Genomic DNA, 15,585 nt, shown 5'->3' on the forward strand with positions numbered 1-15,585 from the left:
AAGAAAGTGCAGGTGCTTTCAAATTTAATATATAAATATAAACCAGAATATGGTAATTACTGCCGATATCTGGTGACAAATCACATTGTAGCAACGGCACAGAAATATTGTATTCTGGAGAGAGAGAGAGAGAGAACAAACAAAGGGATCTCTTAATAGACAAAACAGTTTATTCGAAAAGCAAAGTGTCAGCCATAATTGTAAGAATCCTTTACTGAAACTGCCCTGGACAGTTAGGGACACACTTGCTGTTAACGATTAATACAATGCAGGATTGGACCTATGGACATTGTAAAGCAAGCAGCAGTAATGCCATAAAAACATACCTGGCACTTCAGTGCAAAACAGATGATCAGTGTCACTTACAGTGACTGGTGACAGATGAGACTCAGTTAACACCAGTTTAATCATCTTGCTGATTAGATCCTTCAATAGATCCGAGCTGTCCAATCAACTACTTAACATACTGCAAACATTATTTAAATTATCTTTTAAAAGGGGAGGAAAGCCCATGGAGAGTACCTTTTATTCAAAGTACTCCATAACTTTATAGAAGAAAAATATTAACCTGGGGAAAACAGTGATTGACTTTAAAAGAAAAACCATTAACTTTATTGCCAGCATGGATACCCTCGAGGTGGGTCTCCCTCATGTGTCCAAGTGGGCCCATAGGAAACAGGGGCTGTCTCTTCAGACTGACTGGAGTACAGCAAGAGCATGTGCTAACAACTCAGCAGGCCAGACAACATCTGTGGAGAGAGACAGGGTCAACGCTTCAGGTCGAAGACCCTTCGTCAGGACTGAGAAAAAAAGCAGGAAATGAAACAGATTAAGAAGCAAGTTTGGGGCTGGGAAATGGGGGAGGGGATGAAAGAACAAAAAGGGAAGGTCTGGGGGGGGGGGGGTGAGGAGACATTAAGAGATATTCAAGGCGAGACGAGATGGTAATAGGACAGGTAAAGAAACAAAGGATGGCTCTAGATGGAGTGTGAAATGCGCTGGCAGAATGAAAGACAGCTGCCGTGTGGGAGAGAGAAAAAAAAAAGGAAAAGGCACAAACCAAAAGTGTGGATAAAAAATATATAAAAATATAATAGGGGCTGAGGTTATGATCTGAAATTGTTGAACTCGATATTAAGTCCGGAAGGCTGTAAAGTGCCTAATCGGAACATGAGGTGCTGTTCCTCGAGCTTACGCTGAGCTTCTGTGGAACAATGCAAGGGCGGTGAGGTCTGAGTGGGAATGGAGCGGTGAATTGAAATGACAGGCGACCGGAAGCTCAGGGTCACCCTTACGGACTGAACGAAGGTGTTCCGCAAAGCAGTCACCCAATCTGCATTTGGTCTCCCTAATGTAGAGGAGACCACATCGTGAGCAGCGAATACACTATACTAGATTGCAAGAAGTACAAGTAAATCACTGTTTCACCTGGAAGGGGTGTTTGGGGCCCTGGACAGTGGGAAGGGGGGAGGTATAAGGGCAGGTGTTGCATCTCCTGCGCTTACACGGGAAGCTGCCGGGCAAAGGGGACGGGCTGATAGAGGGGTGGACTAGGGTGTCTCGGAGGGAGTGGTCCCTACAGAATGCTGAAAGGGGAGGGAAGGGGAAGATGCATTTGGTGGTGGAATCACATTGGAGGTGGCGGAAATGGTGGAGGATGATCCATTGAATGTGGCGGCTGGTGGGGTGAAAGGTGAGGACAAGGGGAACCCTATTGTGGTTCCGGGAGGGAGGGGCAGGGGTGAGGGCAGAAATGCGGGCGATAGAACGGACACGGTCGAGGGCCGTGTCAACCACGGTAGAGGGGAATCCTCGGTTGAGGAAAAAGGAAGACATGTCGGAAGCACTGGTGTGGAAGGTGGCATCATCGGAGCAGATGTGGCGGAGACAGAGAAACTGGGAGAATGGAATAGAGTCCTTACAGGAGGCGGGGTGGGAGGAAGTGTAGTCCAGGTAGCTGTGGGAGTCAGTGAGCTTGTAGTGAATGTTGGTCAATAACCTATCCCCAGAGATGGAGACGGAGAAGTTGAGGAAGGAAAGGGAAGAGTTGGAGATGGACCAAGTGAAGGTGAGGGAAGGGTGGAAATTGGAGGTAAAGTGAATTAAATTGTCTAGTTCAGGGCGAGAGCAAGAAACGGCACCGATACAGTCATCAATGTACCGGAAAAAGAGGTGAGGGAGGGGACCCGAGTAGGACTGGAACAAAGAGCCTGTGCTACTATGTTATCAGGTGAGAGTGCATATTTCCCAGCCAATGGCAGAGTTACCCAGAGCCCTGAGTGTCTGGAACACTCCAGTCAATGGAATGGCCTGGGTATGAGGGTCTCCAAGCCAATAAGAAAACTGACAAAGAAATCAAATTTCTGCCCAGTGCAGTATTATCCTTCTATAAAATGTGGAAATGTTTTAAATAAAAAGTGTTTACCCACATTTCCTTTACGTATTTAAGTATGGATTTGCTAAACTAGAATGAAGTGAAACTTTTAGTCTGCTCTCAACAGTTTTTTTTATATTCGTTCCTGGGATGTGGGCGTCGCTGGCAAGGCCAGCATTTATTGCCCATCCCGAATTGCCCTCGATAAGGTGGTGGTGAGCCGTCTTCTTGAACCGCTGCAGTCTGTGTGGTGAAGGTACTCCCACAGTGCTGTTAGGGAGTTCCAGGATTTTGACCCAGCGACAATGAGCCAAGCACTCCTTCCTTTATCTGGTGACTGAAATAACTGTACACCGTATCAATCTGTGCACTACTTTCCACCAGCAGAATTTCAATTATTTTTCAAAATTGCCAGACAAAAATCCAAGATTTCCATGTCAAAAACTTAAAATGCTCTTTGCTGATGGCCAAACTTTATAAAACTCATTAGTCGGACACGAGTTGGAGTGGGCCTAAAATTCCGCTGGGCTTCTCCCGATGTCCCTCTGGAACTCCAGTTGGAGACCTGCCAACCACTTCTCCCCCACCCACCCCCAAAAAAAGAGCAGAGATTTGGTATAATTCTGTTATGCTGGGTCGCTAGCCTTCTACCAGAATTACATCAGGAGACCAAGAGAACCCCCACAGGATTTCAGGGCCAACGTGTATAGGGACGCTCCTACTGTAAGATCCGGATCACAGGCTCACACAGATTACCCAACAGGGCTTTAGAAGTTGTAAGGCTTTTATTAAAGAGCTACAGTTTTAAAGCATAATCAGATATTACATATGGTTTAAGCTGAGTATAATAGACATACAACCCGTGACAGTAGAAAGCGATCTACGACTCCCGAAGTGGAATGCCACGACTGGACGGATGGTTGGTTGGATGTCTGATGAGGCAGTGTGGAGGTCTTGGGTCAGCAAGTCTCTGCAGTCAGCAACAGCAATCACCTCTGTTGATTCGTCCCCCTGGCTATTGGAGGTGTTAGGCATAAGCCAGCATTGATCCACCTCAGAGGCTAAACTTAGTCAAGGTGTTAGGCCTGAGCCAGCATAGATTACCACCTCGAAGAAGCCTTCGCCCCTCGCAGTCTGACTTCTGCTCTCAGCCCACTATATTTATAGTTATTTCAGTGGGCTGTGATTTATTTAATGTCAATCACCTATACTCTTTATCCCAAGTGTGATGCAGGAAAACATCTCTCACTGTCTCTTTCTACATGGCTGCCGAGCCCTTTCCTCTTATCAAGTTTCTTGTCAAGTTTCTTCAAGGGCATTTTATGGCTTCGTGGCTCATTATTTAGCAGGTGCTATCCTCCCTGTTTCCTTGCATTTTACGACCTTATCATTGATACGCTTATCAATTACTCCATAAAAGACGATGAATCAGGAAGGTGATGAAAAGGCTTTTATTAACTAGAGAACAGAGCATGCCTCTCGTGGGTGGCTGGTTCCAAGAAGGAAGTGAGTCGGCGAAACCCCACCTTTATACCTGGTCATGTGGGCGGAGTCAGCTGAGGCATGCCTTGGTACACAGCGCCACCCAGAGGTAACAATATACAATAACAGTGGTTTACCACATTCACCCCTTGTTTAAAATTAAGTCCGGCGGGGTGAAGGGTACTACAAGTTCGTGTAGTTAAGTCTATCAGGAGGCCTTGTCTGACGTCCTGATCGTCGTGGTGGCGGCGGCGGTGTTGCAGCATCCAACGTCGGATCTGGTGTCTGGGTGGTCAACGAAGGGTCCTGGGGCTCCGGCATGTCGTCTACAGGGGTTGGATTGGGAGGGGTGGTGGGGGATAATGGTGGTAGTTCAGGGGTACCCGAGGGTGCGAGATCTCGTATGGAGACCGTGTCCTCCCGCCCGTCTGGGTATGTCACCCAGGCATACTGGGGGTTGGCGTGTAGGAGGTGCACCCTCTCGACCAGGGGGTCCGTTTTATGGGTCCTTACGTGCCTCCGCAGTAGGACGGGCCCAGGAGAAGTCAGCCATGCCGGTAGCGAGGTTCCCGATGTGGACTTCCTGGGGAAAATGAACATTTGCTCATGGGGGGTGGCATTAGTGGCAGTACAAAGCAGTGACCGGATGGAGTGGAGCGCCGCAGGGAGGACCTCCTGCCAGCGAGAGGTCGGAAGGCCCTTAGATTTTAAGGCTAAGAGGACGGCCTTCCAAACCGTCGCGTTCTCTCTTTCCACCTGGCCGTTCCCCCGGGGGTTGTAGCTGGTGGTTCTGCTCGTAGCAATACCTCTCGCTAGCAGGTACTGCCGAAGTTTGTCGCTCATGAAAGATGAGCCCCTGTCGCTATGTATATAGCTAGGGAACCCGAACAAGGCGAAGAGGTCATTCAGACATTTGATGACCGTGGTACTGGTCATGTCTGGGCAAGGGATGGCAAACGGGAAACGGGAGTACTCATCAATTATGTTGAGGAAGTACACATTGCGGTCAGAGGAGGGGAGGGGCCCTTTAAAATCGACGCTCAGGCACTCGAAGGGGCGAGTGGCCTTGATCAGGCTTGCTCTGTCCGGCCTATAAAAGTGCGGTTTGCACTCGGCACAGATTTGGCAGTTCCTGGTCATGGTCCTGACCTCCTCGATGGAGTAGGGCAGGTTACGGGATTTGATGAAATGGAAGAGCCTGGTGACCCCCGGGTGGCAGAGGTCATTGTGGAGGGTCTGCAGTCAATCAACCTGCGCGTTGGCGCATGTACCACGTGATAGGACGTCTGGGGGCTCATTTAGTTTCCCGGGCCGGTACATCATAATTGTAGGTGGAGAGTTCGATTCTCCACCTCAAGATCTTGTCGTTCTTGATTTTGCCCCTCTGCTTATTATTAAACATAAAAGCTACTGAACGCTGGTCAGTGAGCAGGGTAAACCGTTTTCCGGCCAGATAATGCCTCCAGTGACACACCGCTTCCACAATAGCCTGGGCCTCCTTTTCGACAGAGGAGTGTCGGGTCTCGGGGCCCTGGAGGGTCCTTGAGAAAAAGGCCACGGGTCTGCCCACCTGGTTAAGGGTCGCAGCTAGGGCGAAGTCGGATGCATCGCTCTCCACTTGGAAGGGGATCTACTCATCCACTGCGTGCATTGTGGCCTTCGCGATATCGCTCTTGATAAGAGTGAAGGCTGCACACGCCTCTGGTGTCAGGGGGAAGGAGGAGGATTTGATGAGGGGTCTAGCTTTGTCTGCATAGTGGGGCACCCACTGGGCATAGGAGGAGAAAAACCCCAGGCATCTCTTCAGTGCTTTTTGGCAGTGGGGGAGGGGTAGCTCCATTAGGGGGCGCATTCTGTCGGGGTCGGGCCCGATGACTCCGTTCTCCACCACGCAGCCGAGAATGGCGAGGCGTTTGGTGCGAAACATACATTTCTCTTTATTGTACGTTAGGTTCAGCCGTTGGGCCGTACGGGGGAATTTTTCTAGATTAACGTCATGGTCCTGCTGGTCGTGGCCACAGATGGTGACGTTATCCAGATAGGGAAAGGTGGCCTGCAGCGCGTTCTCGTCAACCATCCGGTCTATCTCCCTTTGGAAGACCGAAACCCCATTGGTGACGCCGAAGGGAACCCTAAGGAAGTGGTAGAGGCGGCCGTTCGCCTTGAAGGCAGTATACTGGCGGTCCTCATGGCGGATGGGGAGCTGGTGGTATGCTGACTTAAGGTCAATGGTGGAGAATACTTTGTATTGCGCAATCTGGTTGACCATATCAGATATGCGAGGAAGGGGGTATGCGTCCAGCTGAGTGTACCGGTTTATGGTTTGGCTGTAGTCAATGACCAGGCGGCGTTTATCAGTGGTTTTAATGACTACAACCTGGGCTCGCCAGGGGCTAGTGCTCCCTTCGATAATGCCCTCCTTCAAGAGCCGCTCCACCTCAGAGCTAATGAAAGCTCTGTCCCCGGCGCTGTACCGCCTGCTCTTGGTAGTGATGGGTTTACAGTCGTGGGTGAGGTTAGCGAACAAGGGAGGGGGGGGGGACTTTTAGTGTGGAAAGGCTGCAGGTGGTTTGCGGCGGGCGATTTAAAAGGTGTTGGTTGCAGACTGTGAGTGGGGGGAGGGGTCCACCGTATGCTAATGTGACACTTTTAAGGTGGCACTGAAAATCCAACCCTAGCAGCACGGCAGCGCAGAGACGGGGCAGGACTAGAAGTTTAAAATTTTTATATTCTGTGCCCCCAACCGAAAGGGTCACCACACAGTAGCCGCCGACGTCCATTGAATGGGACTTGGACGCCATAGAAATCCGATGGCGCGTCGGCAGGACCGTGAGGGAGTGGCTACGTACTGTGTCTGGGTGAATAAAACTCTCTGTGCTCCCGCTGTCGATTAGGCAAGTGGTGGCGCGGCTGTTTACCGTGATATCCATCATGGAGCTGGATAGATGATGAGGGAGGGCTTGATCCAGCGTAATGGAGGCCAGTGTATGGCTTAGTGAGTCGGTATGGTCGTCCGACGAGACGGTGGTCAAGTCCGGAGACGAAGTGGCGGTTGAGTGCGGCGGATAAAATGGCGGCGGCCATGCGGCCGGAGGTGCACAAAATGGCGGATAAGATGGCTGCCCCCATGGTTCGCACGCGGCGCTGCTGGCGTTCGCTGGTTTCCCCCTGCAGGCATTGGCGTAATGGCCTTTCTTCCCGCAGCCCGAGCAGGTAGCAGTCTTAGCCGGGCAGTGCGCTCTAGGGTGTTTTAACTGGCCACAGAAATAGCATTTTTGGGCCTGGTTACAGGGCATCGCTGCGGTTCTTACCGGGGGCGGCTGTCCCAGTTGATTTCGGGACATCGCTGCAGCAGTTGGTGCCGGGGGCGGCGGTCCCATGTCCCACGGTCGCGATGGCCATGGCGCGGCGCCGTTACGTGAGTATGCTTCGAGGTTTCGGTGGGCCGCATCTAGCGAGAGCGCAAGGGCTACGGCCGTCTTCAGGTCGAGCTCCTTGCTTTCGAGCAGTCTCTGCCGGGAGTAGTCGGACTGGAGGCCCCTGACGAAGGCATCACAAGTAAGTCCCTCCGCGTGCCCCGCAGCCGTTACTTCCTTACAGTCGCAGTCTCTGCAGAGTGTCTGTAACGCCCGTAAAAATGCCTCTACCGATTCCCCCGGTTGCTGCCTGCGGGATCCCAAGAGGTGTCTGGCGTAAATCGTGTTCACTCGGCGCGTGTATTGCCCTTTTAGTAGTTCGAGGGCCACCGTGTACGTAGTAGCGTCCCGGATGAGCGTATATACTTGAGGGCTCACCTGGGCGGTCAAAACTTTTAGTTTGTTCTCCTCCGATGTCACGGCGGAGGCTCCTAGGAAGGATTCAAAGCAGCTCAGCCAGTGTTCGAAATTGGTTGATGAACCCGCTGCTTGAGGGGCGAGGTCCAGGCATGCCGGTCTGAGGGCTCGCAGCAACGCCTGCTGTTGTTGCTGTTCAGGTGTCGCCATTTTACTTCTAGTTAATAACATTGATACGCTTATCAATTACTCCATAAAAGACGATGAATCAGGAAGGTGATGAAAAGGCTTTTATTAACTAGAGAACAGAGCATGCCTCTCGTGGGTGGCTGGTTCCAAGAAGGAAGTGAGTCGGCGAAACCCCCACCTTTATACCTGGTCATGTGGGCGGAGTCAGCTGAGGCATGCCTTGGTACACAGCGCCACCCAGAGGTAACAATATACAATAACAGTGGTTTACCACAATCATTTTGGGGTTTGTTAATTGGCCTTGCTGACCCTCCCCCATCTGTTCCTGACTGCAGTTTTAATTTCTGTTCTAAGAGTCAAACTTCATCCAAGAATCTAATAGTTGTTTCTTACAATTCCCTTCTTTGAGAAGGAAATATCCTTATTGACTTCTCAACTTGCTCTGAACTATTCTAGCTAATTCTAAGTTACTGGCTTGTCTCCCCATCCGTTTGATTAGGTGCCGTAGGTAGCATACCAGTATTACCAAGATTATCAGTATGGATCCTTACCCTACTACTGAGAACAGGGTTAGCATCCTTAACCAAGGAGTTTGGCTAACATTGTAGACTGATTCATACCACTTCCGTTCCCCTAGCTTTTAGATTTCCGATTCCATCTCCTTATTCCGCTGGGTCATTTTAACTAAGTGAGCTTCCGAGGTGCTAGTTCTTTCTAAGATTGATTTGAGGTTCAAGGACAATGGGGGAATCGGGTGGCCGAACTGAATTATGGCCTCGAACGCTTCGTTCTGCATGGAGATGTTAACTCTCAGTTCTGTGATGTTGTGAGCTGAGACAGGGAGTAGGACGTGACCCCCTATTATGGTTGTTTGGGTTGACATTGGTGGTGATACAGTACTTTCCCATCTGGAGGTACATATATTTTGCGCTGTCTGGCCCCCATCGCTGGATGTTTATGTCGCACGTGGGCGACTCTGGATCCAGGGTGAAGCCACAGGCTGGCTTTCCCGGATTCCTTACATTGCAGCGGCACAAATTGGCCCCGCCTCGCTCGGAGCAGCATTCGGTGTTGGGGCTATCCCATGTCTGATCTTGGTTATCAGGATCGGGGGGGGGGGGAGTTTCATATGACGTGTGGATGTCCCTATGGATTCTATCTTGAATACTTCCCACTCGCCTTCTGCCTGGAGGTGTGGTAGCCACAAAACCACTGGTACCACGCTTCCCTGAACCCCGTTCCCTTTAACTAGATAAGATAGCCCGTGCTGTCTGACTCCTCTGGTGTAATTGTGCCCGGCGAACCATCTACTAATCAGGCTGTCATTTCGGATTTCCAGCATCTGCAGTATTTCGCTATCGTCATTTATGAAGGATAGAATTCGATTATCTCCTATGTCGGAGTCCGTCTGCTATCTGGCTGAGCATATAACTCCCATAAACAGAACAGACCATAGCCCTGGATATGTTTTTCTCTGCTTCCCCCCTTGTCTTTGATGATTTCATTAACTGTTTTTTCTATTTGTTGGAACACCTTTACCTCGCCTCTGACTGAGATTTTGGGACAGTTCTTGGATCACATCCCGCCCTTCTTTGTTTATTCCCGATAGAATCCCTTTTAATTGTCCTCTCATTGTGTTCCCACATGTTTTCTACATCGACCAAATTCCAGGCAGCTGTCCCCGCCACTGCCCCTATTCCGACCCACTCCCCCAATCCCCTTTTTGTTCTGGCTCTGGTCATATTTACTTTTGCTGCTACCTCTTCCTTGTCCCATGATCCCCAGTTATCTTGTGCCTGTTTTTTCCCTAAGAAATCCCTCACTGTCTCTCCCACCAGCTGATTGAAGTAGATGCGGTATCCTGCGGGACACAGCCCCTGCGGGAGAGGGATGTCCCTGAAGTGGAGTAGAACGGGCACTACCTCATATCTCACGTCATTGTGTAGCTTCTTTTCGGTGCGGGTGACCACTAACCCATTCTTTAGCCCTTTATCTAGCAGCGGGCATTCCCTTACTCTGGTGCTGCTTGGTTCCTGGCTCTTGCCTTTCTCCTCTTTATATATCGCAATCTGTTGGACCCTTCCCTCCCTGCTACCTGAATGGTCCCGGAGGCCTGCATTAAGACATCCTATCATCCCTCTGTGCCTCTGGCTCAGTTTTGGCCAGTTTAGTGTGTCCTGGTTTTGCCCTAGGTAGGGGATTCCTATGCGCTCTGGTGTAATCCTAACCTGATTCCTGAAACCGAATCCCCGGTCTTTATAATTTCCCTTTCCCAATTGGAAGTTTGGTGTTACGCTATTTCGATCTTTAATACATTGGCATGCTACCTTTAGCCCCCCCTCCTCCCGTGCTCGTACTACAGGGGGTCCGTTTTGAAGGTTCCACCAGATACAATTGTTGGCATAATCAATCACTGCCCGATGACTGCCGAGCACATCACTGCCTAATATTCCCTGCCCAGTATGCACGGTGTAATGAAATCTGTTTGTCTTGATTCTGTATTCGTTTTGCACTCATGTATATTACCCTCCCCCACTGTGTATAGTTTCACTTCCTCTTTCCCGACTAACCTGGAAGGTTCCAGGTCTTGGCTCCGCCCCTGACTTCTCTTACATAAAGATCCCAGGATCTGTATGACTCATTCCTGTGAACCAGTCGGCGTGTTGAGATGTTAGCTCTGATCTTAGTGATTAAAAGCCAACTTGTTTAAGTCTATAACTTCTAGTTTTGTGGTTATTGAAGGCCCATCACACGGACATATAGACGGGGTTTTGAACCGCGACCTGCGCCCCTCCTATGTCCAATACTATGGGAAGAGACCCTTGTATGGTCGTCTGGGTTGAATTGTCGAAGCCTGATAGGAGCTGGGGCACACCCTTAGTGGGGTCGGGGTGGGGATCATGGATGATGGTGACAGAGGAGCCAGAGTCAACCAGCATTAGTTGCTAATGGCCTCCTGAATCAACAATGTGGACTACCGGCCTAGCGAGCTCATTGTGTTGGAGAGGGGAAGCCCCTCCCCCTTTAACCCCAGGGGTCATAATGCGGGTGGTGGAGGAAGTGACCCATTCTGCTGTTGTACCATGGAGACCGGTAGGGCTTTCTGACTGACGCTTAGGGCGGCTAGGGCTGCCTCCACTCTTTCAAGTCGCTGGTTGGTTGCGTCAGGGCCTACCTGCCTTGGGGAGGGGGAGTTGCGGCATTGGCGGGCATAGTGGCCTAGACGCCGACAGCGATAGCAGCGTATTGAGCTATTTTTCCCCAGCGCGGATGTTCTGGGCTCCCCTGACCCCTGATTAGGCAGTGGGCCTTCAACGGCCGCTACTGCGCCTTGAGGGATGTTGGCACGGGTCTGGTCCCACGCAGCCTGGGTGCAAATCTGCAGTTTTTCCCAATGGGTGTCTTTAGAAACAAACACCTAGCGCGTTGGAGGCCATTAAGGAAAAGGGTTTTGAAGTCCGGGTTGTCGTAGTGTTCCCCTCTCCCCCTTCTGGTGCGCTGAGAGATATCGTGAAGTCTCTGCCCGAAAACGGTCGGGCTCTCCGCAGGGCCGTTTGGCATTAGCAAGGAGTTGGTGGAAATCCAGGCTACCCTCCCCCAACACCCGGCATATCTCCGCCTCCATATCCTCAACATCGCCCCCTTCTATAATGCCCGGACCCATTTCTTGTTTCAGTTCTGTGGAACATGCCTCCAAGAGGACCTGTTTAAGGTCACTCCCCTCTAATTCTGGATGAGAAATTTTAAAAATCCTCCAACGCTGCTTGAGCTCGAGGGGGTCTGTGCGGACTCCCAATACCCCCAAGTTATTTTTTTAGTGTCCCGACCTCGACTGCAGTAAGGGGCCATCAGGTAGTTGTCTCTATCCTATTACTAGTGCTCAAGGGGGCCTTCTCTGCTCCTTCGTTCTCTGAGGATCTGTGTGTGGGGGCTGGAACCGAGGATTCGGATTCCGCCATTGATTGGGTGATCACGCACACTGGCATCTTGTCTGCCTCGGCCCCCGCTAACAACGAAGGTGGAGCCGGGGGAGCAGAGGGAATAGGGCTCTGTCCAAAACCGTCCCAACAAGAGTCGGGATCTGCCGGTTTAATTTTGGAGACAGCTGCCACTACTGCTCGCTGTTGGCTAATTTGTACCTGAAGCTGTTTGATTTTTTCTAGGCACAGGGCGTGGTCTGCCTCAGGGGAAGCGGTGCTTTGCTGTCGCTTCAGTTCCCTTACTGTCCCCCTTGCGTCTTCCAACTCCTCCCTCAACCTACGGTTCTCTACCTGTAACTCAATGTCATTATCTCGGATCTGGTCTAGCTTCCTTTGGGCACGCTGTGCTTTCTCATTCTCTCTTTGCTCCCAGGCCAGCTGGGTGCGAAGCTCGGAGTTGTCCTGCTTCAGCTGATGCGTTAACTCCCTTAATCCTTTTGCCTCCAGATTTACTTGTTCAGCACACAGGTGTGCCCTGTACGCCAACTGATCCCAGCCCTCCTTCAACTTAAGTTTGTTTTGGTGGATGTCTGTTGAAAGTTTGTCAAGAATGCAATCATAGTTCCTGCTACGATCTTCCAAAATTCCTAGAACGCCCGTGGCCGCAGCCTTACCGACTTTTTCTGCCAGGCTGTCTATTAATAATGGTCGATGATATGCCAACGCCATTGTATTTCTGGTTTTACCTTTCAACAAGCTCTTTACCGCTCCCTTCTTTCAGAGAGAATACAACACTATACTCGGTCTAAGCAACGATCACGTGTGTTTGACCGGTCCAGCTGGTCACCCCGACTGGAACCTTACAAATCCTAACTCTGTGATCCCACTTCTGACACCACTAAGATCCAGATCACAGGCTCACACAGATTACTCAACAGGGCTTTAGAAGTTGTAAGGCTTTTATTAAAGAGCTACAGTTTTAAAGTATAATCAGATATTACATATGGTTTAAGCTGAGTATAATAGACATACAACCAGTGACAGTAGAAAGCGATCTACGACTCCCGAAGCGGAATGCCACGACCGGACGGATGATTGGTTGGATGTCTGATGAGGCAGTGTGGAGGTCTTGGGTCAGCAAGTCTCTGCAGTCAGTAACAGCAGTCACCTCTGTTGATTCGTCCCCCTGGCTGTTGGAGGTGTTAGGCATAAGCCAGCACTGATCCACCTCAGAGGCTAAACTTAGTCAAGGTGTTAGGCCTGAGCCAGCATTGATTTCCACCTCGAAGAAGCCTTCGCCCCTCGCTGTCTGCCTTCTGCTCTCAGCCCACTATATTTATAGTTATTTCGGTGGGCCGTGATTTATTTAATGTCAATCACCTATACTCTTTATCCCAAGTGTGATGTGGGAAAACATCTCTCACTGTCTCTTTCTACATGGCTGCCGAGCACTTTCCTCTTATCAAGTTTCTGAGGAATGTTTTGTCAAGTTTCTTCAAGGGCATTTTATGGCTCCTTATTATCTAGCAGGTGCTATCCTCCCTGTTTCCCTGACCGTATCATTTTGGTGTTTGTTAATTGGCCTTGCTGACCCTTCCCCCATCTGTTCCTGACTGCAGTTTTAATTTCTGTTCTAAGAGTCAAACTTCATGAATCTAATAGTTGTTTCTTACACTACTGTACACCGTATCACAGCTAGTGAAATCCCTATCTGTTGTACATCTTTATTTAGAACATAAAAACATGCCTAATGGTTCAACTTATACACCAGAATTGTTAAGCACAATTGCCTGCTATCCATGTCTTGCTTTTTTCCCCCCCAGAAGCAAGTATATGTGAATAAAATATAGCTACAAATAACAAAACTAAAAGTTTCTAGTCGCCGCACTAGCTTTGAAACCAGTCGGTCATTACCAAATCTCAAAGGATAGCATGGGGAAAAGAGAAACCACAAATTGGATAATAATCTCCTACCTTGTATGAGGTTCCTAATTTTCAGAACAGCTGCATGTCTCACCCCCCACAGTGGAGACCTACAAGTGTGATGAGAGATGCCTGAACCACTGCAATGCACTGGGGCTCCATGTTGTTGATTACCCGAGACCTTTTTATTTCTTTATTCGTTTATGGGATCAGGGCATCGCTAGCAATGTCAGCATTTATTGCCCATCCTAGTTGCCCTTGAGAAGGTGGTGGTGAGCTGCCTTCTTGAACCGCTGCAGTCCGTGCGATGATGGTACTCCCACAGTGCTGTTAGGAAGGGAGTTCCAGGATTTTGACCCAGCGATGAAGGATCAGCAATATACCTCTAAGTCAGGATGGTGTGTGACTTGGAGGGGAACTTGGAGGTGGTGGTGTTCCCATGCGCCTGCTGCCCTTGTCCTTCTAGGTGGAAGAGGTTGCGGGGTTGGGAGGTGCTGTCGAAGAAGCCTTGGTGAGTTGCTGCAGTGCATCTTGTAGATGGTACACGCTGCAGCCACGGTACGCCGGTGGTGGAGGGAGTGAATGTTTAAGGTGATGGATGGGGTGCCAATCAAGCAGGCTGCTTTGTCCTGGATGGTGTTGAGCTTCTTGAGTTCCATTCCCAATGCATTCAGTGAGCTGCAATGTGGATGGGAAGCGCCGAGCATGCTCAGAGCCTGCATACCATCCGTGCACAGCCTCATAAGACCATGAGCTGTCGTTCAATTAGAGGAGCTTCCTGTAGTGCAACGAGAGCACTTGAGCCAAGAGGTGCTGAGGAGGAAGCCAGATGTAATTGTTTTCTTCCCTCTGGGTGACTCTAGCCTTGCGACAGGGCCACTCTATATTTACGTCCCTTCATTTGCTTGGTATCTTTGTGCTCCAGGGCTTCCTTTATTAAAAACTAGCTGGGGGGAGCCCGGCGTTGCCAGGGCTGTTTTGGGGCGGGCGGTTTAAATCGAGTGCCAGGCTTTGGGGCCCTGTCTGTGTCCCTTTGTGAATCTGGTGCCGGGCAACATTTTAAATCGAGTCCCAGGCTTTAGGGCCCTGTCTGTGTCCCTGTCTGTCTACCTTTTAAAAGCTTGAAAGATGAAAGTGAAAGTACTTATAAAACGTTTTTGGTAAATCTTATGTTATTTTTAAAAGAGATACTAACTTTCAAAGTAGTTTTAGCTGGAAGCTGAAGTCATTTGAGCTGGAAGCTGAAGTGAAACAATGGCTGGCAGATCCCCGAGATGAAAACGATTAGTCCCGCCCACACACACACACCGATTGGCCAACCATCAGGGGACCGTACTGTAGGATTGGTCAATCGTGACGGCACAGGTTTGGTCGAACCTTGACGTCAGTCAATCAATGCTAGCAGATAATGAGTTTAATTTTGAAGGTTTTTCGCATAAGGCGCGAACAATTTTCATCCGACCGAAAAGTAAATACGCTTACGACCGTCCCGGAACCGTAAGCTTTCTTCGGAGGTAACGCGTGCGTAGGTACGCGGTATAACTTTTGAGCGCATAGCCGGACAGACACACACCCGAGGAAAGACAGACGGACATAAGGACAGACGCATCGCTTTATATATATATAGACTAGCTGAAGTGCCCGGCGGTGCCGAGGCTTTTTCGAGGGCATGTTGTTGTTGGAAGAGAGCGAGCGACTGGGGGGGGAAGAGAGCGAGCGACTGGGGGGGAAGAGAGCGAGCGACTGGGGGGGAAGAGAGCGAGCGACTGGGGGGGAAGAGAGCGAGCGACTGGGGGGGAAGAGAGCGAGCGACTGGGGGGGAAGAGAGCGAGCGACTGGGGGGGAAGAGAGCGAGCGACTGGGGGGAAGAGAGCGAGCGACTGGGGGGGAAGAGAGCGAGCGACTGGGGGGGAAGAGAGCGAGC

General features: G+C 50.3%; 1 protein-coding gene across 2 annotated transcripts in view; it reads right to left on the reverse strand.

Annotated features, from left to right (window-relative positions):
* Nucleotides 1-15,585, reverse strand: part of trim67 (tripartite motif containing 67) — a 75,326-nt gene that overhangs the window by 13,396 nt on the left and 46,345 nt on the right. The gene's annotated exons all lie outside the window — the stretch shown is intronic.

This window comes from Somniosus microcephalus, chromosome 9 (assembly GCF_052327205.1).
Source record: "Somniosus microcephalus isolate GS21.2 chromosome 9, FLI_Smic_1.0, whole genome shotgun sequence".
Lineage (NCBI taxonomy): Eukaryota > Metazoa > Chordata > Chondrichthyes > Squaliformes > Somniosidae > Somniosus > Somniosus microcephalus.